This window comes from Triticum aestivum, chromosome 5B (assembly GCF_018294505.1).
Source record: "Triticum aestivum cultivar Chinese Spring chromosome 5B, IWGSC CS RefSeq v2.1, whole genome shotgun sequence".
Lineage (NCBI taxonomy): Eukaryota > Viridiplantae > Streptophyta > Magnoliopsida > Poales > Poaceae > Triticum > Triticum aestivum.
In genome coordinates this window covers 668349772-668373473 of record NC_057807.1, presented here as the reverse complement: position 1 = coordinate 668373473, position 23702 = coordinate 668349772, and positions in this window count along the sequence as shown.

Sequence of the window (23702 nt, the reverse complement as noted above, 5' to 3'; positions counted from 1 at the left end):
GAATAATATCCCCCAAGGGAGTAGAACTAACCATAGTGATGGGATGACCAAGGAAATATTGCTTCAACTTGCGGCTAGCCATGAACACGCTGTACACCAATTTCTGCCAATGTGGATATCTCTGTTTAGACTCAATGAGCACCTCACTAACATAATAAACCGGGCTTTGAATCGGATACTCCTTGCCTGACTCCTTTCTTTCAACCACAACCGCCACACTGACAGCTCTGTTGTCTGCAGCCACATATAAGAGCAAGGGCTCCTTCTCAATATGAGCTGCAAGAACCGGCGGCTCAGTCAGCTGTCTCTTGAGTGTCTCAAACGCCTCATTAGCAACACTAGTCGTCAACCCGTGCACTTGCACGGGCTAGTATTAGGTGAAAATTAGTATATGAATCTTGCTATGTCACGTACCTATCCAATAGTTTGATTTGTTGACATAGTTTGAATAGAAAATGCTTATTGGACACAAACTATGAGATAACAAATTAAAATGAACCACGGAACTAACCATGTAGAATATAATTAATCAAGATCACCAACAATGTCATCAGCACCAATGATTGATGGCAATTGAAGAATGCATCAAATGAGAATAGAGTCGGAAATTAAATAGAAAACAGAACTCCAGAATGCGTAGACTAATAACCAATCATCTAAAATATATGTAAAGCTCCTTGCAAAAAAAAGAAATTATATTTCAAAATGCCCATTGGAATCTGCTGCAGAGGAAATCCTTCCACTTCTCATCTACTTATATATTGTATGCTCAGATAAGACAATTCTTTTGCTGTAGAATGTTGCTAAGAATTCATCCGGGATTGGCATAGATGTATATCAGTCTTTGTCGAAGTGGCCTTACCCCGTGATAACATCAGGCAAACATTTGCAGAGGGGATTATTAATTTGAGGTGCTCCAATATATGGTGTATAACATGAATGGGAAGACCTCTGAGGATGAAAGGCCTTAGATACAGAAGTGGAAGTGGGGGCTTAAATACATTCTGACCAGGTCGATTCAAGAACGAACACCTCAATTAGTTCAATTTCTGGAATCAACTTATAGCTTATTTCCTTCCTTATGTTTTCCTTTAATTTCTATTCTTACAAATATCTTATATAGTACTATACTTTATTTTAATATATTAATAAAATTTGAACACTCTCCTACTGCTTTCCATAAAACAATATCCTTTGCTTGCACTATTTTAGTTTGACTTGAATCAAGATCAATAGTGCTCTACAGTAAATAAACTGAAAGGTGACACCGCACGTTAAGACAAAGAGATTAATATTATACAGTTAACATACTCCCTCCGTTCACTTTTATAAGTCATTTCAGACAACCGAAAATGAGCTAATTTGCAGTTTGTCTGAAATGTCTTCAAGGCCTTATAAAAGTGAACAGAGGGAGTATTAATCGACATAGTACAATTGAATTTGGATCCAAATATAGTGTGGTAGGTTTCCAAGGAATTACATGCCTCTGTACCAATTCACAAATGGTAGGTTTCCAAGGAATTACATGCCTGTGTACCAAATATAGTGTGGTAGGTTAACAAATAAAACAGAATACTGCACCTTTAAGAAAACTCAGCGAAAAAAAGAAAACTCAGGAAAAGGAGAATATCAACATGCATGAGAAGTGAAACATCTCGTAACATCTTGAGCACCAGTCTTTAATTAATCTCATTTGGCAAAGCTGTTTCCCCTTGAATGTGAATAGCACAGTCTGCACGCACATTTATTTATGGGGTGTTCTTGCGACTCTAGCACTGTTCTTGTCCATTGCTGATGTATAGAACGCAGAGCCAAACATGTTGTGGGTTTGCTAACCTGGATATTGGACGCCATGGTGTGCTTCGCTCGACATACATGACACGACCATGGTGCCCTTCCTTCTCTGAGAACTTGCGCATGCAGAATGATGGGTCTTGGTGGTGAAGACGATGCTACATGACAGTCATGTCATTGAGATTGGCACCACATCATGGTGGCGACAGGGGCACGCCCATGGTGATGTGTGCTGTGGTGATGTCACGAAGGCTTAACAAAGTTGACAGAAATTATCTAGCCATATTTGACCATGGTATAAATTCTCTTATTCTCTGGACCAATTGATCCTCGTTTGATCGAAAGAGTATTGGGCTCCAACTTAACCCCACTCAAGAACTGATTTTTATTGTCTTTTAATAATGGAGCTCCAAGACCTATATATATCAAAGGACCACCTGAATTTTTGTTAGAAAAGAAGTAGTGCAATATGGGACCATCGATTTTGTGGAAGATCTCTGCACCAAAAATAACTTAGGGGCGGTGTATCCACATATGAGAAGGTAACGTAACGCCTCGATCAATATCCTGCTGCCTCCTACTGTCAATGTAGTAAGTATATATAGATAAAATTCAGGAGCTATACCTGCCTTGATGTGCTGAGGAATTTAGTTGTTTTTTATTTGTTCCCAAGCATAACAGCACAAGTAACTAAGATAGGCATGCGATAATTGTATCTTGATTTGATCCATGCTAACCTACAAAATAGACATTGGAAACAACAACTTCCAGGCTAATTCTTGTTAAAACAAAAACAATTCTTGAGCAAGGCAAGTTATCCAGACCAGAGGCTATGTAGACGGTGAGATATGTGTGGGAATATGGGGTATATGTGGCATCTGGCTATTGCGAGCAAGCATCAGGCATGGGGCGAGGATCAGTATAGAAGTGCAGACAGCGAGGTAGACTTAATTTTTGTGAATATACGACATGCAAGCTTAGAATCAAAGACCAAATCTTTGCTAGTGTGTGAATTTCTGATTCCAGCACACAACCATTGTCATGTACCTATTTGTATAGCTCATCAAAATGAAAATATGAATCTTGTGAAGTGATTCCTCATTGCAGTTAGGATAGTGTCATAATGAATAGATAACGTGTTATATTTTTGACCAAAGATGATTTGTTAGATTTAACCTGCAGACAAGGAAAAGAATCTATAAGTTACACCTCAATTGGCTCTATTTCAATAAATTTTTAATTAGATAAAGGTCATAAAATAGAGCAGCTACAAACATAAATTGTATATCATGGCACATAGACTTGCTATTAGCTTGTTAAATTATATACATAGGTTTGCATCAAACCAAAATCAAATGGAAGCGCATCGCACACAAGTGTTCCAAGAAAATAATAAGCTAAGCGCACACATCATTAACCAAGGAGTTTTGTTCAGGCTCGGTGCATATAGAAATTTAGTGATACATAGGCACCTCATCTCCACGGGAACTGTGGAATCTTTTGTGCAAATCAATTTCCGTATCACCAAATTGTTGCATTGAAAGGTATTACTGGATTGGTTTAACAGATCCGCCCAGTTCATCTGCATATGCGATGGCAACTATATTTGACGAAAAGCAAGTAGAAAGTAATTAAGAGAGAAGGAAAGGTAGAAAAATACACACCAATGGCAAGATACCCTGATAGTCGATCTGTATGGCACACAATTATAAGAAGAAAGAACCTCTTTAACTCTTGGAGTTCATATCAAATAGGTCCTTAGGAGACTGATAAACAGAGAACGGTGAAAGTTTGGGCGAATCAGCCATGGATCAAGGGGGGCAAAGAATTATTGCACTGGTAGAAAAAGAGGCTTCCGTCCAGCCCCATTAGTCGCGAAACTGTAGGAACCGCGACTAATGAAGTCTTTAGTCGCGGTTCGGCAGACGAACCGCGACCAAAGGCCTGGGCCCAGGGCGCTCGGTGACCAGCTGGTGCACGTGAGGGGCTTTAGTCGCGGTTGGCCAGGCCAACCGCGACTAAAGGTGCGCAAAGGCCTTTAGTCGCGGTTGGCCAGGCCAACCGCGACTAAAGCTCCTCCCCTATATATACCAGTTCAGCACGCTCACTTAGCCATTTGGTGCCACTTCTCTTCACAAGCTTCACAAGGGGGTGTAGGTTTGCTTTTGGTTCCTCTTATGCACACAAGGTGTTTGATGAAATGCCCTAAGAGGGTGAAACAAACATGATATGAAGTGTTGGAGCCACACTTGAGGTTCCTCATTTATTTTTTCCTTCTCGATCGCGGTTAGCAACTTGAACCTTTCATGCATGTGTGTCATTGATAAAATATGCATGTGTGCAGTTCATTGTTTAATTTATATTGTTTGTAGCTAGTTAGTTTAACAAATGCATGATGGTTAATTATATATTTTATATTATAATAATGCAGATGAATCGGCAATGGATGTACGGTAACCGACTCTCCGGCGAGTTCACTACGGGTTTGAAAGATTTCCTCGTAGTGGCTAATGCGAACAAGTAGGGGGGTTTTGTTATCTGTCCATGTGTTATCTGTAAGAATCAGAAGGGTTACTCTTCCTCAAGAGATGTTCACATGCATCTGCTTCGGCACGGTTTCATGCCAAGCTATAATTGTTGGACCAAGCATGGAGAAAGAGGGGTTATAATGGAAGAAGATGAAGAAGGGGATGATTTCATCGATGAAAGCTATCTTGCTCATTTCGGTGATACTTTCATGGAGGATGCTGAAGGTGAAGGGGAAGGTGAAGAAGAGGCACGTGATGATCCCGTTGATGATCTTGGTCGGACCATTGCTGATGCACGGAGACGCTGCGAAACTGAAAAGGAGAGGGAGAATTTGGATCGCATGTTAGAGGATCACAGAAAGGCGTTGTACCCCGGATGCGATGATGGTCTGAAAAAGCTGGGCTGCACACTGGATTTGCTGAAATGGAAGGCAGAGGCAGGTGTAGCTGACTCGGCATTTGAAAACTTGCTGAAAATGTTGAAGAATATGTTTCCAAAGGATAACGAGTTGCCCGCCAGTACGTACGAAGCAAAGAAGGTTGTCTGCCCTCTAGGTTTAGAGGTTCTGAAGATACATGCATGCATCAACGACTGCATCCTCTACCGCGGTGAATACGAGAATTTGAATGAATGCCCGGTATGCACTGCATTGCGTTATAAGATCAGAGGCGATGACCCTGGTGACGATGTTGAGGGCCAGAAACCCAGGAAGAGGGTTCCCGCCAAGGTGATGTGGTATGCTCCTATAATACCACGGTTGAAACGTCTGTTCAGGAACAAAGAGCATGCCAAGTTGTTGCGATGGCACAAAGAGGACCGTAAGTCGGACGGGGAGTTGAGACACACCGCAGATGGAACGCAATGGAGAAAGATCGACAGATGGTTCAAAGATTTTGCAGCTGACGCAAGGAACATAAGATTTGCTCTAAGTACGGATGGCATGAATCCTTTTGGCGAGCAGAGCTCCAGCCATAGCACCTGGCCCGTGACTCTATGCATCTACAACCTTCCTCCTTGGTTGTGCATGAAGCGGAAGTTCATTATGATGCCAGTGCTCATCGAAGGTCCGAAGCAACCCGGCAACGACATCGATGTGTACCTAAGGCCATTAGTTGATGAACTTTTACAGCTGTGGGGTGGTGTCCGTGTGTGGGATGAGCACAAACAAGAGGAATTTGACCTACGAGCGTTGCTTTTCGTAACCATCAACGATTGGCCTGCTCTTAGTAACCTTTCGGGACTGTCAAATAAGGGATACAATGCATGCACGCACTGCTTACATGAGACTGAAAGTGTACATTTGCCAAATTGTAAGAAGAACGTGTACCTTGGGCATCGTCGATTTCTTCCGAAAATTCATCCAGTAAGAAAGAAAGGCAAGCATTACAACGGCAAGGCAGATCACCGGCCGAAGCCTGCGGAACGCACTGGTGCTGAGGTATTTGATATGGTCAAGGATTTGAAAGTCATCTTTGGAAAGGGTCCTGGCGGACAATCAGTTCCGAAGGGAGCTGACGGGCACGCAGCCATGTGGAAGAAGAAATCTATATTCTGGGAGCTAGAATATTGGAAAGTCCTAGATGTCCGCTCTGCAATCGACGTGATGCACGTTACGAAGAATATTTGCGTGAACCTCCTAAGCTTCTTGGGCGTGTATGGGAAGACAAATGATACAAAGGAAGCACGGCAGGACCAGCAACGTTTGAAAGACCCTGATGACCGGCATCCGGAATGGTTTCAAGGTCGTGCCAGCTACGCTCTGACCAAAGAAGAGAAGGTCATCTTTTTTGAATGCCTGAGCAGTATGAAGGTCCCGTCTGGATTCTCGTCCAATATAAAGGGAATAATAAACATGGCGGAGAAAAAGTTCCAAAACCTGAAGTCTCACGACTGCCACGTGATTATGACGCAATTGCTTCCGATTGCTTTGAGGGGGCTCCTGCCGGAAAATGTTCGAGTAGCCATTGTGAAGCTATGTGCATTCCTCAATGCAATCTCTCAGAAGGTAATCAATCCAGAAGTTCTACCACGGTTACAGAACGATGTGATCCAATGTCTTGTCAGTTTCGAGTTGGTGTTCCCGCCATCCTTCTTCAATATTATGACGCACCTCCTGGTTCACCTAGTCGAAGAGATTTTCGTTCTCGGTCCTGTATTTCTACACAATATGTTCCCCTTCGAGAGGTTCATGGGAGTATTAAAGAAATATGTTCGTAACCGTGCTAGGCCAGAAGGAAGCATCGCCAAGGGCTATGGAAATGAGGAGGTAATTGAGTTTTGTGTTGACTTTGTTCCTGACCTTAAGCCGATTGGTCTTCCTCGATCGCGGCACGAGGGGAGACTAAGTGGAAAAGGCACGATCGGAAGGAAATCAACGATATGTATGGACGGCCATTCTCTGACTGAAGCACACCACACTGTACTGACCAATTCCAGCTTGGTGGCTCCGTACTTTGAGAAACACAAGAATATTTTACGCTCGGACAACCCGGGGAAGCCTGAATCCTGGATTAGGAAGGCCCACATGGAGACTTTCGGCAGTTGGTTGAGAAAACATTTAATGAATGACAATGATGTTGTAGATCAGCTGTACATGTTGGCCAAGACACCATCTTCGACTATAACGACTTTCCAAGGGTACGAGATAAATGGGAATACATTTTACACGATCGCCCAAGATAAAAAGAGCACCAACCAAAACAGTGGTGTCCGCTTTGATGCAGCAACCGAGAATGGGCAAAAGGTCACATATTATGGTTACATAGAGGAGATATGGGAACTTGACTATGGACCCTCCTTTAAGGTCCCTTTGTTCCGGTGCAAATGGTTCAAGCTAACAGGAGGTGGGGTAAAGGTGGACCAGCAATACGGAATGACAATGGTGGATTTCAACAATCTTGGTTACCTTGACGAACCATTCGTCCTAGCGAAAGATGTCGCTCAGGTTTTCTATGTGAAGGACATGAGTAGCAAACCGAGGAAACGGAAAGATAAGAAAACGATCAGTGCATCATGCGATGATCCAAAGCGCCACATTGTTCTTTCAGGGAAAAGAAACATCGTGGGAGTGGAGGACAAGACAGACATGTCAGAAGATTATAATATGTTTGCTGAAATTCCGCCCTTCAAAGTGAACACCGACCCAAGCATTAAGTTAAATGATGAGGATGCTCCATGGATACGGCACAATCGTAAGCAAGCAGGGACACAAGGGAAGAAATGATGTGTAATAATTTATTGTATCAAACCTTTTGTCAAACCTTCAAGGGGTTTTAAAATGAATTAGTTTTATTTTTCTGATTTTTTTGATATATAATTGTATTTTTAAGATTTTAAAATGAATTAGTTTATTTTTCTGATTTTAAAAGGAAAAAGGAAGAAGAAGAAAGAAGGAAAAAGGAAGAAAAAAACAGAAGAAAAAAACAGAAGAAAAAAGGAAAAACAGAAGAAAAAAACAAACAGAAGAAAAACATAAGAAAAAAACAGAAGAAAAAAACAGAAGAAAAAAGGAAAAAGGAAAAAAGGAAGAAAAAAAGAAAATATGCCACCTACTGGGCCACCACGGCCTGAATACGACTAGAAACCCATTAAAGGGCCAGGATTCAGGCCCGCAGAAGGCCGAGTAGGCCCACAGGCACATAGTGACAGAATAGGCCCGTAAGCCTGCATTTGAGAGGAGCTCGAAGTGGTGAGCGCAGCCGCGCTTATAAACCACTGTCGAAGCCTCTCGGCTAGCGAGGTGGGACTAAACATCCCACCGCACCGCGCCAGTTCTAGCACAGACCTTTAGTCGCGGTTGGGGAGGCGGACCGCGACTAAAGGGTACCTTTAGTCGCGGTCCGCCTCTCCAACCGCGACTAAAGGGTCTTTCTGCGCGGGAACGGAGGCGGCGCCAAAACCCTTTAGTCGCGGTTGGGGAGGCGGACCGCGACTAAAGGGTACCCTTTAGTCGCGGTTGGAGAGGCGGACCGCGACTACAGGTACCCTTTAGTCGCGGCCCGCCACACCAACCGCGACTAAAGGTGCGTCTATAAATAATGCACTTAGCAGTTTTGCCACTTCCCATTCTCCTCTCTCTCGACGCCGAAGCGCTGCCCCGGCCGACGCCGACGCCGAAGCCCTGCCCCGACGCCGACGCCGAAGCCCTGCCCCGATGCCGACGCCGACGCCGAAGCCCTGCGCGCCGCCGCCCCCGTCCCCAATGAGCGCCGCATCCGCCCGTGCCCTGCCCTTGCCCGCCGCCCGTGCCTTGCGCCCTTGCCCGCCGCCCGCCGCCCGCCGCCCGCCGCCCGCCGCCCTGCCGCCCTCCGCCCGCTGGCCCTGCCTGCCGTCCTCCGGCCCTTGCCCGCCGCCCGCTGGCCCTGCCCTTGCCCGCCGCCCATCGTGGGAGAAAAAGAAGGAAGAAGAAAAAGGAAGAAGAAGAAGAAAGAAAAAGGAAAAAGGAAGAAGAAGAAAGAAGGAAGAAGAAAACAAAAGAAAAACAGAAGAAAAACAAGAAAAAGGAAGAAAAAAGGAAAAAGGAAGAAAAAAAGAAAAAGGAAGAAAACAACAGAAGAAAAAAGAAAGAAGAAAAAAAAGGAAGAAGAAAAAAAGAAAGAATTTTTAAAATTAAATACGTGAAAATACGTGAAAGAATTTTTTGTGTCTAATAAAATCATTTTTTTGAAATACACGAATAATTTTTAAATTCACGAATATGTCATGAATCAGTGAAAAAATTAAATACGTGAACTATTCTGAAATCCCTAAACATTTTTTGAATACACAATATGTTTTTATTCCTGTTTTTCCACAAAATCATCAATATTTTTTGAAAACCTTTTTTTTTGCAAAATCACAATGTTTTTGTATCCATGAACATTTTATGATTCATTTTTTTGAATTCACATACATTTTATGATTTCTCAAATATCTTTGTCCATGAAGGTAGCCATCGGCAGTGCTTTACCATGTTTACCTGGAGCACTCCACCACAACAACCCCATTCAAGATGGCTATGCTCGTGTCACGGTGGAGGACATAGTCCAAGGGTTTGAGGACCTGGAGATTGACATTGCTACACCTGAAGGGGAGAAAAGACTTGGAGATGTCAAGCGCCATTTCATTCTATGGCAAAAGAAGTTTATCAAGTTTCCAGGCGAGGCGCCAAGGACAACAAGTCCACCCCCCCTACGGTGGTGGTGGTGGCGGTGGCGGTGGTGGTGGTGGTGGTGGTGGTGGTGGTGGCGGCGGTTCACCTACACCTCCGTCACGTCAGCCGACGCCGCCCCCCAGTCCACAACGTCCGGCGGGTGATCAGCCGCCGCCCCCCAGTCCTCGTCCGGCGGGTGATCAGACGCCGCCCCCCAATCCACCTCTGGCAAAGAAGCAGAAGCAGTCCTGGATTATTAACCCGGACCCTTATGTACCTAAGACCACAAAGGTACCGGAGCCATCACTGAAGCCTCTCCCCACAAGGCCTTGGGAACGTAGTGCCGAGGAAGTTGACGCGGCCGCGGCTGCTGATTTGGAGAAATGGAAGGCGGACTGCAAGAAGAAAAGAGAGCCCGAGCCCAAGCCAGTATTTTCTGATGAGCAAAAGAAGTGGGCTAAGTCATTTTTGAGCACACCGTCCCAAGCCGCGAAGAATCTGCCTAACGACTATGCACGTGAACTTCGCAGGCAGGCACTCATGTTCAAGGAGAACAAAGAGCGGGAGAAGGCCGAAAGTAAAAAAAGCGGGAAACAAGTTGCCCAGCTCGGGGAACAAAGTAAACAATCGATTGCCCCGCTTATAGTGGAAGCCTTCTGTCCGGATGCCCCCGAGATCATACAAGCTGCGGCAGCACAGGGATTGACTGTAACGAGTGCCAGAGAACAAGCGGCCAACTTAGGTATTACTCTTCGTGAACTGTTAGGCCTTGATGAGGCGCCAGTGAAGGAGGTAGTAATTACATATGTCAAGAATGGGCCTCTCGTCGAGCCTGCGCAGGAAAAGGATCTACCTCCACAAATGAAAGGTCTGCTGAAATGGTACAAGGGTTACATAAAAAATAAAAACGCCAAAGAATATATTTATGCGGAAGTTAGACATGAGCATCACTTCAAACATTACTATGTACAAATTGAACTGAGTGAATTGTTCCAGCTTTTCAATCTGCGCGAGCTCGATAAATCTATCATCAGTTGCTACGTTCTGTAAGTGATTTATTAATTTCTACCCCATCTCGTTCATATTGCCTGCACTATATATATGTCCTAACTATATTGTTGTGTCCGCTATTATACATGCAGAATGAAGATTAAGGAATGCAGAGTAAGGAACATCCATGATGTTGGGTTCATTGACCCACACATCGTTAATGGACATGTGTTGGAGCGTTACCCCGCCGACGTGGAGGCAGACCTGTGGCAGTTTCTTACAAAGCAGGAACTCAAAAGTGATATTCTATTTCCTTACCATTTTGAGTGAGTGTTTCTGTCTTGAGCACATTCTCTTTTGTTTACTCCATGCATGGTATGTGGCCGGCTAATCGATGAGTTATGCATGACGTACTGTGCATGTATCGTGTCCGCAGGTTCCACTGGATTCTGCTAGTAATTAAAGTTAACACCTCAGAATGTCTCGTCCACGACTCTGTGAATATGGATCCAAAGCTTTGGGGCGGCATGAGAAGAATGCTGCAGAAGTAATTATTTTCATTCATTTGCGCTCTATATCGATCGACCTATTTCGTTCATTTCCTAATATCAAGTAACTAATTAATAACTCTCTTGTTCATTTAATTTTCTTTGCCTCGTAGGGTTTGGAGACGGTTCGTAGATACAAAGGTCGGTGAATTCAAAAAAGAGCTAGAATTCAAAATGTTAAAGGCTAAGAATGCTGGGGATATTCAGCCACCGGAGACCAATCTATGTGGATACTATGTCTGTGAGATGATCCGGAGATACACCTCTGAGCGGGTTCCGAGTGATACCAATGCTAAGAGGAATAACCTCCGGTGGATGCTTAGTCCAGAAGCTCGCTTCCGACCACTTCAAGAGGAACTAGCTGGATGGTTCAGCAGGGAAGTCCTCCATCCTAAAGGAGAACACTATTACGAGGACGTAGAACTTTATATGCATTAAATCATGTATGGAAACTTGTTCAAAATTGTATATGGTCATCCGATGATATTGAATATATATTGTATATTCCTCTTGAATTCTTTTTGGTTCTAATTTCAAATTTATTTGAAATTGTACATTCATATGCATGTATGTAGTACCGTAGAATATATGAAACTCCTTCAAAATTAAAATAAAGCACAAAAGAAATAAAACAATACAAATTAAACAGAAAACACGTTTAAGGGGGGGGGGCTAAAACCCTAAACCTGCGGCGGCCTTTAGTCGCGGTTGGCCAGAAGAACCGCGACTAAAGGTCCTCCGCCCCGACGGCCACCTGGCGCCCACGTGGACGGGCCTTTAGTCGCGGTTCTTAAGCAACCGCGACTAAAGGGGGGGGCCTTTAGTCGCGCCCGTTCTGTCGCGGTTGCGCAACCGCGACTAATGGCAGTTGCGAACCGCGACCAAAGGCCCTTTTTCCACCAGTGTTGCATTGACGCCCGATCTGTGAGGCCACACCTCGTTATTCTTGCTGGCATGGAGAGCCTGATTGTTAGTAGGATAGCGTATTGGTTGGGCCTCAGGTAGAGAATAGATGAAAAATAAGGTAGATGTCAAACCCTAGGTGCTGCACAGGCAACAAAAGAGGAAAACACGGCGGCTGCTAGATTCAATTGGCAATGGATCGGAGAAGGCGAGAAGGGCTCGAGGAAAGGAAGGAGGTGTGCGCGTCTACGACTCCACGTCGTTGGGGACACGGCAAAACCAGCTACCTCTCTACAAATGAACGTGAGGGCTTCAAATATAGGAAGAGTCGTACATGTTGGGACTTTTTTTTCCTTCTGTTTCTAGACCCGTTAAAAGAGGCATAGAGTTGTAGATATATTAAGTTAGTTTTTTTTCTAATGGGAGAAGATGCCGTGGAGCATTAGAAAGATTGAGATTGACCTGGGACTTTTTATCCTTCTGTTTCTAGAACCGTTATAAGAGACATGGAGTTGTAGATAGATTAAGTTAGTTTCTTTTTCTTCTTCCAACTGTTTTTTCGGCTTTGAAGTTTTTAGGTTGATCTACACCGTTATAATTCGGTCCCACCAGATTAACGGCCTGTAAAATCTAATTAACATGAGAATTTATTGGGAGTCTGTAATTAGTATAGGTAGGTATAGATAGATAGATAGATAGATCACTCCAGACAAAACCATTTGTCTTCTTCATCATTTGATACAAAGGGATAACCATCTCTCCTAGGCGGCTTATAAACCATCTCAAGGCCGCAATACGACCCGCCAAAGACTAGACGTCATTGGTACACGCCGGTTTAGCCAAAGAAGTGATAGCTTTGATTTTCTCTGGGTTAGCTTCAATGCCCCTCTCAGAAACCAGGAAACCCAATAACTTGCCTGCTGGCACGCCGAAGACACACTTGGCCGGGTTAAGCATCATTTTATAGACCTAGAGATTGTCAAAGGTCTCTTTCAAATCGTCTATCAAAGTCTCCTTCTTCCTGGACTTCACAACAATATCATCCACATAGGCATGAACATTGCGCCCAGTCTAGCCATGAAGGCAATTCTGAACACACCGCTGGTAAGTCGCCTGAGCACTCTTGAGCCCAAAGGGCATAGACACATAGAAGAAGGCTCCAAAGGGAGTGATGAAAGTTGTCTTCTCCTGGTCCTTAACTGCCATCTTGATCTGATGATAACCAGAATAAGCATCCAAAAAGATCAAACGCTCACAACCCGCCGTAGCATCAATAATCTGATCAATATGAGGGAGAGCAAAAGGGTTAGCCGGACAGGCCTTATTAAGGTCTGTATAATTCACACACATACGCCAAGTGCTGTTTTTCTGAAGTACTAGCACCGGGTTAGCCAGCCACTCAGGATGAAAAACTTCAATGATGAACCCTGCCACCAAGAGTCGGGCCACCTCTTCACCAATTGCCTTGCGCCTCTCTTCATTAAAATGACGGAGAAACTTCTTAACCGGCTTAAACTTTGGATCCACATTAAGGGTGTGCTCAGCGAGTTCTCTCGGTACACCTGGCATGTCAGAAGGTTTCCATGCAAAGATGTCTCGGTTCTCATGGATGAACTCGATGAGCGCGCTTTCCTATTTCGGATCCATATTAGCACTGATTCTGAACTACTTGGATGGGCCGCCAGGAACAAAGTCAACCATCTTAGATTCATCTTCCGATTTAAACTTCAACAGGGGGTCATTCTCTGTAGTTGGCTTCTTCAAAGGTGTCATATCCTCCAGGTCAACATTGTCTTTTTAAAACTTTAACTCCTCAGTGGCACAAGCCGACTCAGCATAAGCAGCATCACCCTCTTCACAGTCCAAAGCAATCTTCATATTACCATGCACCATGATGGTGCCTTTATGACCCGGCATTTTAAGTTGCAAGTAAACATAACACGGCTGTCGGTGTCAAAACCGGCGGATCTTGGGTAGGGGGTCCCGATCTGTGCGTCAAGGCTGATGGTAACAAGAAGTAAGGGACATAGATGTTTACCCAGGTTCGGGCCCTCTCGGTGGAGGTAAAACCCTACTTCCTTCTTGATTAATATTGATGATATGGGTAGTACAAGAGTAGATCTACCACGAGATCGTAGAGGCTAAACCCTAGGAGCTAGCCTATGATGGTATGATTGTAATTGTGATCATCCTTCTAAGGACCAACCTCTCCGGTTTATATAGACACCGGAGAGGGCTAGGGTTTACATGGAGTCGGTTACAAGGAAGGAAATATAATATCCGGATCGCCAAGGTTGCCTTCCACGCCAAGGAAAGTCCCATCTGGACACGGGTCGAAGTCTCGAGTCTTGTATCTTCACGCTTCAGTTGTCCGGACGTTGTACACAGTCCGACTGTCGGGATACCCCCTAATCCAGGACTCCCTCAGTAGCCCCTGAACCAGGCTTCAATGACGATGAGTCCAGCGTGCAGTATTGTCTTCGGCATTGCAAGGCGGGTTCCTTCTCCGAATACTCCAAAGCAATTATCGAACACTCAAATCGTGTCTGGACCTGCAAGATGATCTTTGTATGGTACAGATCTGATTTGCTGGCAATCTTCATGCGTCGTGCCCTTGCATCGTGGCTCGGTCCAACGCGAACCGACGTTTCCTACCCACAACGACTCGTGTTACGAGGCAGTTTTATTGGCACGTCCCGTTGAGGCAGAGATCGTGTCCCTTTTATTACGGGATTTTCCATCAATATGAGTGGGCGTGACCCCACGATAGCTGTTGGTATTACCCTGTGTGTTTTTAGATAAGCCTCAAACGGTCACACCGGGGACTCTTGATATTCACCCTCTTTATAAAGGGGTTGAGACCTACGCCTCTTTTTCACCTTCATCGCGTCTTCTCGCACCTCGAGTTCTAACACCCAAAACCTAAGCTCCACCCCTCCGGAATCCTCCAATATGTCCGGATCTGACCCTCAAGGCCGGTGGGTCACCTCCTCGATTGAGGAGAAGGACATTGCAAAGCTTAGGGAGGTCGGATACCTAACCGCAGATATCCAGCACAGGATTCTTGCTCCAGGGCAGGTCATCCCCACGCCGGAGCCCAATGAGTGTGTTGTTTTTGTCCCACACTTCCTCCGTGGTTTGGGTTTCACCCTCGATCCTTTCGTGAGGGGGCTCATGTTCTATTATGGGTTGGATTTTCATGATCTGGCTCCGGACGCTATCCTCCATATCTCGTCTTTCATTATCGTGTGTGAGGCTTTTCTCCACATCACCCCGCACTTCGGCTTATGGCTCAAGACCTTTAATGTGAAGCCGAAGATGGTCGGGGGGCGACATGTGGAGTGCGGAGGTGCCGTAATAAGCAGAAACGCCGATGCCCCATGGCCGGAGGGTTCTTTCCCAGAAGTATCCGATGTATGGCAACGGAGGTGGTTTTATGTCACGGCTCCCAGAGGCACAAAGTGGGTGGCTGCCCCCGAGTTTCGCTCGGGCCCTCCATCACAGTTGGCGTCTTGGACAGACGTAGGGCGGAATTGGGGACCCGCTGGTGATATACCAGTACTACAGAATCGCATCCGGGAGCTCCTTGCAAGGGACATTAATCTTGTCAGCATAATGCAAGTTGATCCGGCGGATGTTGACGTGTCAACGCCGGCCTCTGCGGATATGGGAGTTCAATCTAGAGGGTCTGCGGACCGTCAAGCACTTCTTCGGCCTAAAGCTCGAAGAGATGTGCAAATTATTCTTCGGACAGAAAGTAATGTGTCCGGACATCACCGAGGATGCGGGCCTAAGCTACAATCGCCTAGACACTCGAGTAATTAGCCTTGATACCGAACACCCCGTTTTGTATTTATCATGATTGTTTATTCTGAGAATCATCCGCGTCCAGGAATGGCTTAGCAAGGCAGAGAGAATCAGATGTCCGGTGCCACTTCCCGAAGGCTTGCCCGCTCCCACCATGGCCAAGATGCTTGACCGAGTACTCAGCAGGATGACCTCAGGGAAAGGCGAGGGGAGGGATGAAAAATCCGAACCCCACACGCTACGCATCCGAACCGGGGGAGTTGCTACTTCCCCCAAGGAGGATAGTCGGGAAGGAGAGGTTGAGGCCTCCTCCCTGCGCGGGAAGAAGAGGGCCGCCTCCGAAGATTTGGAGGCAGAGATGCCCAAATTGAGGAAAAAGGCATCCCCAGGGGGCCTTGCCCCGACAGGCACCCTCACCGCACCATGCCCTCCAACGGGCCAGCCCTCCATCGAGATGTAAGTCAATCTACGATCCGAAGGTACTGCGTTTCTTCTCGGTCAGTAACCAGAATTCAAATTTTTGCAGTCCGGCCAGCAGCTCCTCTCAACAGGGTTCGTCTTCGGGGGACCTTCCTCCGGAGATGATGGAGAGCGAGACCCCACCCCCTTCTCTGACTCATGAAGCAGGCGACACCGAGGTGTCGTCACGGAGGAGTCCGGATCTGCCGAATCCGGCAGTCAATTCGCGAGCCGCCCTACACCCAGAGCACTTGGCTACAATGGGGGGTGATGGGAAGAGTCCGGCCGGACGTACTAACGGGCTTGCTGGAGCGAGCTGCGCTCTCAGAGGAGCACTGCTCATTAATGAGCGTGGTGCTTAAGAAGATTTCATCCGCTACGAGTGGTTTGAATGAAGCATTCACAAGCCTGCTCAGAGGCTTTGAGGTATGTAATGGAGAATCCATTGTTTCTTTAATTGTGAGGCACGTGCTAGGTGTGCTCCATATAGTCAGTAGCCCCTGAGACTCTGGTTTCCCACTTTAGGCGGCAAACGGGGGATCATAAACCGAAGATTTATGTTGTAAATATGTGCAGGTACCTGTGGGTCCAGCCGCCGGCTCGTCCATTGAAGTGGCCGAGCTGACGAGGCAAATTGGTTCGGTTGATGCCGATATCACTCTGATGAATGAGCGGCTGGATAAATCACAAGGTATGTGTCCTGTCTTTCCTACATAGGGAAGTATTTAAGGTGGCACATAGCAATGTAATATGTTTAGACTGCAGATGGTGCTGCTGACGTCGAGGCCCTGAGGGCAGAACTTGCTCTAGCCAAGGAGCAGGCTCGGGTGAGCCATGCGGCTGCCCTAAAGGCGGCCGAGGAATTGAGAGCCGAACAGGCTGCTCATCGCCGAAGCGAGGAAAAGGTAGCCGAAATGGCTATCGAGTTAAAAAATGTCGCTGACCGGTATGAGCTCCTGAAAAAGCAGCATGAGGATAAATCAGCTGACCTGGGCAAGGCACTTAATTCCACCAAGGAAATACGGACCAAGCTCAGAAGTGCCGGGGAGGAGCTTCAACAGGCCGACAAGATCGCGAATGGAGGCTCCTATTTGCTGCGGACGAAGTTCTTCGATCCAAAGTACGCTCCCCTGGATGGACGCTAGAGTTCGGTGGACGCCTACGCGGACCTGGTGAAGAGTACGGCTGATGCTGTGGAGTTCTTCAAAGATCAGGGTGAGAAGGAGGTGGAGAAGCTTTTCTGGTCGCAGTTCAATGCTCCCACTCGCCCGCTGCCGTTAAGTGATAGGATGGCTGCTGTAGCAGAGCTTCACACGCTGTCTGGTCTTGCAATGCGGTCTGTAATAGACCATCTTTGGGCGAATGGGCCGAAGCCGGATAGTTACTTTGGTTTGGTGCAACAGTTCCTTGGGGCCGTGCCTCGAATCGATGCCATGAGGAGGTCAGCATGCATAGAGGGTGCGCGGATGGCCCTTGCCCGCGTTAAAGCATATTGGACGGATATGGATGCCACTATGGTAGTGTCTCAGGATCCGGTGGGGGTCAGTATCCGGCCGGGCACTACTTGGCGCAGGTCACGGAGGGTGCCCGCCTGATAGAGGCGCAGTGCCCGAAGAATCTCCTCTTCGAGTGATGATTCAAATCATTGTAAAAACATTTTGATTAGAAGGTTATATTGTCACGCCCAATATGCGACCCTATCCAAAAGGAACTCGAAGGTCCCACCAAGGATAGACCCGCATATTGAAACGCTTTTGCAAGGTGGATATCATTACATCAACATTACATAATACATGGGGATACATACAAGAGGCATACAATGCCACATGAATACAACATCACAATACATAAGGGGCATCATCCGACTACGGATGAAACACAAACAGAAACTCAAACGACATCTACCCTGCTAGCCCAGGCTGCTGACCTGGAACCTATCCCTGATCGAAGAAGAAGCAGAAGAAGAACTCAACGCAGGCAAGCATCACTCTCGCGTCATGATCAACGCACAACCTGTACCTGCAACTGTTGTTGTAGTAATCTGTGAGCCACGAGGACTCATCAATCCCATTACCATGGGTATCAAGACTAGCAAAGCTTAAAGGGAAAGGAAGGGGTAAAGTGGTGAGGCTGCAGCAGCGACTAAGCATATATGGTGGCTAACATACGCAAAGGAGAGCGAGAAGAGAACAAGCGGAACGGTCGTCAACTAGTAATGATCAAGAAGTGATCCTGAACTCCTACTTACGTCAAACATAACACAGAGACCGTGTTCACTTCCCGGACTCCGCCGAAAAGAGACCATCACGGCTACACACATGGTTGATGCGTTTTAATTCGGATCTGGTGTCAAGTTATCTACAACCGGACATTAACAAATTCCCATCTGCCTATAACCGCAGGCACGGCTTTCGAAAGATTATACCCTGCAGGGGTGTCCCAACTTAGCCCATGACAAGCTCTCGCGATCAACGAAGGAATAGACCTTCTCCCAGGAAGACCCGATCAGACTCGGAATCCTGGTTTACAAGACATTTCGATAATGGTAAAACAAGACCAGCAAAGCCGCCCGGATGTGCTGACAAATCCTGATAGGAGCTGCACATATCTCGTTCTCAGGGCACACCGGATTGTCCAGACTTCCGGTAGGCCAGCCCAGAGTTGCCCCTGGTGGCCACCGGCGGCTGACAGTTTGGACCAACACTCACGACAAGCACTGGCCCGGGGGGGAGGATAATAATATAAAGATGACCCTCGAGAGCGCGACTCCCAAGGGAAAAAGGGCTAGGTGAGGCAAATGTAAAACCAAGGTTGGGCCTTGCTGGAGGAGTTTTATTCAAAGCGAACTGTCAAGGGGGTCCCATAAATCACCCGACCGCGTAAGGAACGCAAAATCCGGGAACATAACACCGGTATGACGGAGACTAGGGCGGCAAGAGTGGAACAAAACACCAGGCAAAAGGCCAAGTCTTCCACCCTTTACCAAGTATATAGATGCATTAATAAATATAAGAGATAATGTGATATCCCAACCAAAATCCTGTCCACCATGGAGAAATCTTCAACTTCACCTGCAACTAGCAACGCTATAAGAGGGCTGAGCAAAGCGGTAACATAGCCAATCAATGGTTTGCATAGGTAAGGTGTCAAAGGTTAGAGGTTCATGGCAACATGGGATGGCTTGAATAAACAGGTGATAGGTAGCGCAGCATAGTGATAGAACGAAGCAACTAGCATAGCAATGATAGTAGTGAGATCCAGGGTAGCGGTCATCTTGCCTGAAATCCCGCTAGGAAGAAGAACGACTCCATGAAGAAGACGAACGGATGAAGCCACGAAGACGAACCAAGCGTAGACGAACGAATCCTCACGGTCGCAACGAAACAGGAACTATCGAACAGAAGCACACAACATAGGTAAACACACCACACATGAACAAGGCATGATGCACAAATAAGCATGATGCATGACAAAGCTACACGAAGCTACTCATGGCAAGAGATGATGCAAACAAGAGCAACACATCAAGGCAAGTTTAAATGAGGCCGGGAACAACATATAACAATTCCGGTAAGTCCTCATATGCATATTTCGAAATTGGTCCAGATCTGAATAAACCTTATGTTCAAGTTGTTAAACAGCAAGTTAAGATGCACAAGGATGATCTACACGAGATTCTAGTCAAGTTACATATAAAGATCATTTAGTTCGGAGCTACGGTCTAGAAGATATGAGCAACACAAGTCAAACATGGCATTGATGCAAAATGCACTCAAACATCAAGCAAACACTCCAAAACAAGGATGCAACATGATAATATGAAACTACATGCAAAACTAAGCAAGTTTCATATAGAGCACACTCAAAACGGAGCAACGGTTCAACACATGCACACTATACAAGTTTAAAGGACAAGCTGTCCAAAACAGCAACTAGGCATATTGCAAGCATCAAAACAACATGCTACAGCACCCCAACATGAAAACAAAAGGCATGGGCACGATTTACAGGTAGAGAATTACAAAACATGAACACTGAGCTATCTCTAGAAATCACTAGAACATGCTCAAACACACATGGTAAGATTGCAAGTTATTACAATTTCAGACTTTGCAGAAAATAACATCACGATGCAATGTTCAGAGCTATCAAACAACATGTTACAGAAACTTATAATAGCAAAACAAGACATGGCATGAATCTACTCAAAGCATAGATCAAAAGACCCTTACTGACCATAAGCCAAAAGGGATCAGAAGACATAATGGCACCCATGTAAACATGGCAAGTTATAATACAGATTCATACATGGCAGGAACATAATTATGAAGGCATGTAGATGAGCTTGTGCAACTCACTACAGAGCTATACATGGCATGGCAAGGCAACCAACAGTAAGAACACATATTTAAGAAGCTAGGCATGGCAATAGCAAGGTCATAGGGTGCATGGAACACTAAAAAAAACACATGGGAACAAGTGAACTTAATGTAAACAGGCTGACAGCAACATTATGAAGCAAATTTAGAGCAGGATTACAACAAGTTACAGCAACCTATAAATGCAAATAAGGGCATGGATGGATAGAGAAAGACATGTAGATCAAAACATATTTATAGAACATCTCCAGATTATGCATAGAATGATTTGTAGCAACAAGTTTATATAGCATCACGAAATAACAGATTCAGCCTAGCAAAACAGCAACATCATGAATACTAATTAACAAGCTCGATACACTCAACACAAGTCATTTCATGACAAGATAAGCATAGTATCATCAAGAAGACATGTTTGTGAAACAAACCAAGTCAAGAACAAGTCCATAGCATGCAAGGATCAACTATAGCGACCTTGGCCAAATTGAATAACATGTAAATAATCTGCCAGGAAATATTTTGAAGCAAAAGTAGAGCACAAAAATGACATGCTAGACTACTCCATAATTGCAACCAAGGGCAGAGATGGATAGACAATAACCTATTATTCAAAACACCCTTACTAAAGTATCTCAAAATATGCATGGATCTCTCTGTAGCATCAAGTTTACATGGCATCAAAATAACAGCAAAACAGGGACTAAAATCAGCAACATCACGATGCCTAGTTTGCATGCTTGTGCTAGTCACCACATTGATCACAAAAATACATGGTAAGAACCTCTGTAAAGATGGCATGGCATAGTTCAAAACACATGTAGACATCAACCTCATAGGATGCACACATCAATCATGGCAAAAATGACAAAAGAGCTCGTTCTGATAACAGACAGCAGAAAACATCATGAAGCACTCTTACAACGATGATTCAGGCACCTAGATGACCTCAAATGAATATGATGCAATGGAATGAAATGATGTACTCGTCGAGACGAACAATTTGACATATTACACGCGCAAAATGGAGCTATGGATGCAGAGATACGATGCGATGAACAGGGCACCAGAACATGAGGTTTCGGGGACTTGGAAGAATTTACCCTCGCGAAAAAATCTGGATCTAGATCGGGCCATCTTCATCCCTCGTACCGGACGGCTCCGGCGGAAGTCAACTCCGATGGTGGGGCGGCGTGGGGCTCCGGTAGACGTCGGGGAGGCCGGGAATGGGCAGATCCGGGCATGGGGCCCCCGGATCCGGCGACGGGCGAGGCCGAGGAGGCCGGCAACGAGCTTCCAGGGCGGAGGCGGCTCCCGAGCTGGGGCGGTGGCGCCATGGCAGAGCTCCTGCGGGAGAGAGGGTGAGAGAGAGGAAGGAGAAGGAAGGGGAAGGAGGAGCAGAGGAAGTGAGGTCCGGCCTGGGTGGTCGTGGTGGCCGGCGGGAGGAGGCCGGCGAGCTCGGCGGCGGAGGGCGGCTACGGCGAGCGGCGGCAGCCGGGCGGCGCGCGGGCCGCGCGGGCCAGCTGCGGGCCCTGCGGGCCGCGGCGTCGCATGGGACGGACGGCGGGCCACGTGGCGACGGCGGAGTGGAGGAGAGGGGCGACAGGGTGACGTGGCGCGCTCCTATTGGACGGGGTGACGGGCGGACATGTCCGGCCCGGTCCGGATGTGTCCGGCGGCGCGGAGAGGAGCGGGGCTAGGGTTTCGTCTGTGAATTCATCCGCAAATTTCGGAGGAGGGGCTGGTTTTATAGGTAGAGGGAGCTTGGAGAGTCCAAATGAGGAGCGGTTTTCGGCCACGCGGTCGTGATCGAACGACCGACAGCATGGAGGGGAGTTAGATGGGTTTTGGGCCACTTTGGAAGGGGTGTTGGGCTGCAAAGAGAGAGGGGCTTTTACGGTTACCCGGTTAACCGTTGGAGTACCAAACGAACTCCAAATGGCACGAAACTTGACAGGCGGTCTACCGGTGCTATACCAAGGCCGCTTGGCAAACCTCGGGCCATTCCGAGAAAGTTTAATACCCACTCACAACAGGAGACGAAAAGGGGAACGCCGGAGAGCATAGGAGCGCCGGATTGCAAAACGGACAACGAGGAAAATGCTCGGATGCATGAGACGAACACGTATGCAAAATGGAATGCACATGATGACATGACAAAATGCAACACGCAAGCAAATGACATGGCAACGACTATGAATAACTGGCAGACACCTGGCGCATCGAATCCGGGGCGTTACATATATTTATATTTTTTGTCTGAAAATATGATTGTGTCATATACATACATACATACATATATATATATATATATATAGTATACAGACGGTCTATTCTGCTAATATTAGCAGAAGAACTATTCTGCACATCACTTCCGCACTGCACGCTGAACGCAAGTGCACGTCATTCTTTGAACCAAGTGTGCTGCAGTATTCACATGAGTGAACTTCTCGTCAGAAAAAAACTGCATGCGTCATTTTTTCGATACTGTTTTCACTCTAATTTTTTAACCGTTTATCAGAATGAGGCGTGTAATATATCGTTGAAAATCTATGGATTAGGCGCAACTTCAACATGTTGAACACTTTTCGAGATTCCACACGGTTTAAGAGCAGTTTTGAAAATGGTGCGGCCCATGATGAGTGGCAGCGAGCGTTTTTTCGTGATTTCTTCTAAACAGCTCGTCAGAATAAAGCAAACGATACTCCGTTGGATAGATATTGTCGAGGCGCATCTTTTTCATATATAAAGTTTTCTCTAATTCCTTACGGTTTAAGAGCAGTTTCAAATTTACTAAATCGCGAAATTCTGTTTTTCAAAAAAAATCAGATTTTCGGTACTGTTTTCGCTCCAGTTTTTGAACCATTTGTCGAAACGAGGCGTGTGATACGCCATTGTAAAAGCTACGAATGAGGCGCAACTTTCATATGTTGAAATATGTTTGAAATTCTTTACGGTTTTAAGTTAATTTTGAAAATCGTGCGGCGGACGACGAGTAGCAGCGGCCGTTTTTGGCAAAATTTTTGCAAACCGCTGATCGGAATGATTCAAATGATACACCGTCGGAAAGATATCGATGATACGCAACTCTTTCATGTAGAACACTCTCTCTAATTCTTTACGGTTTAATAGGAATTTTGAATTTACCGAAATGCGGACACTGTT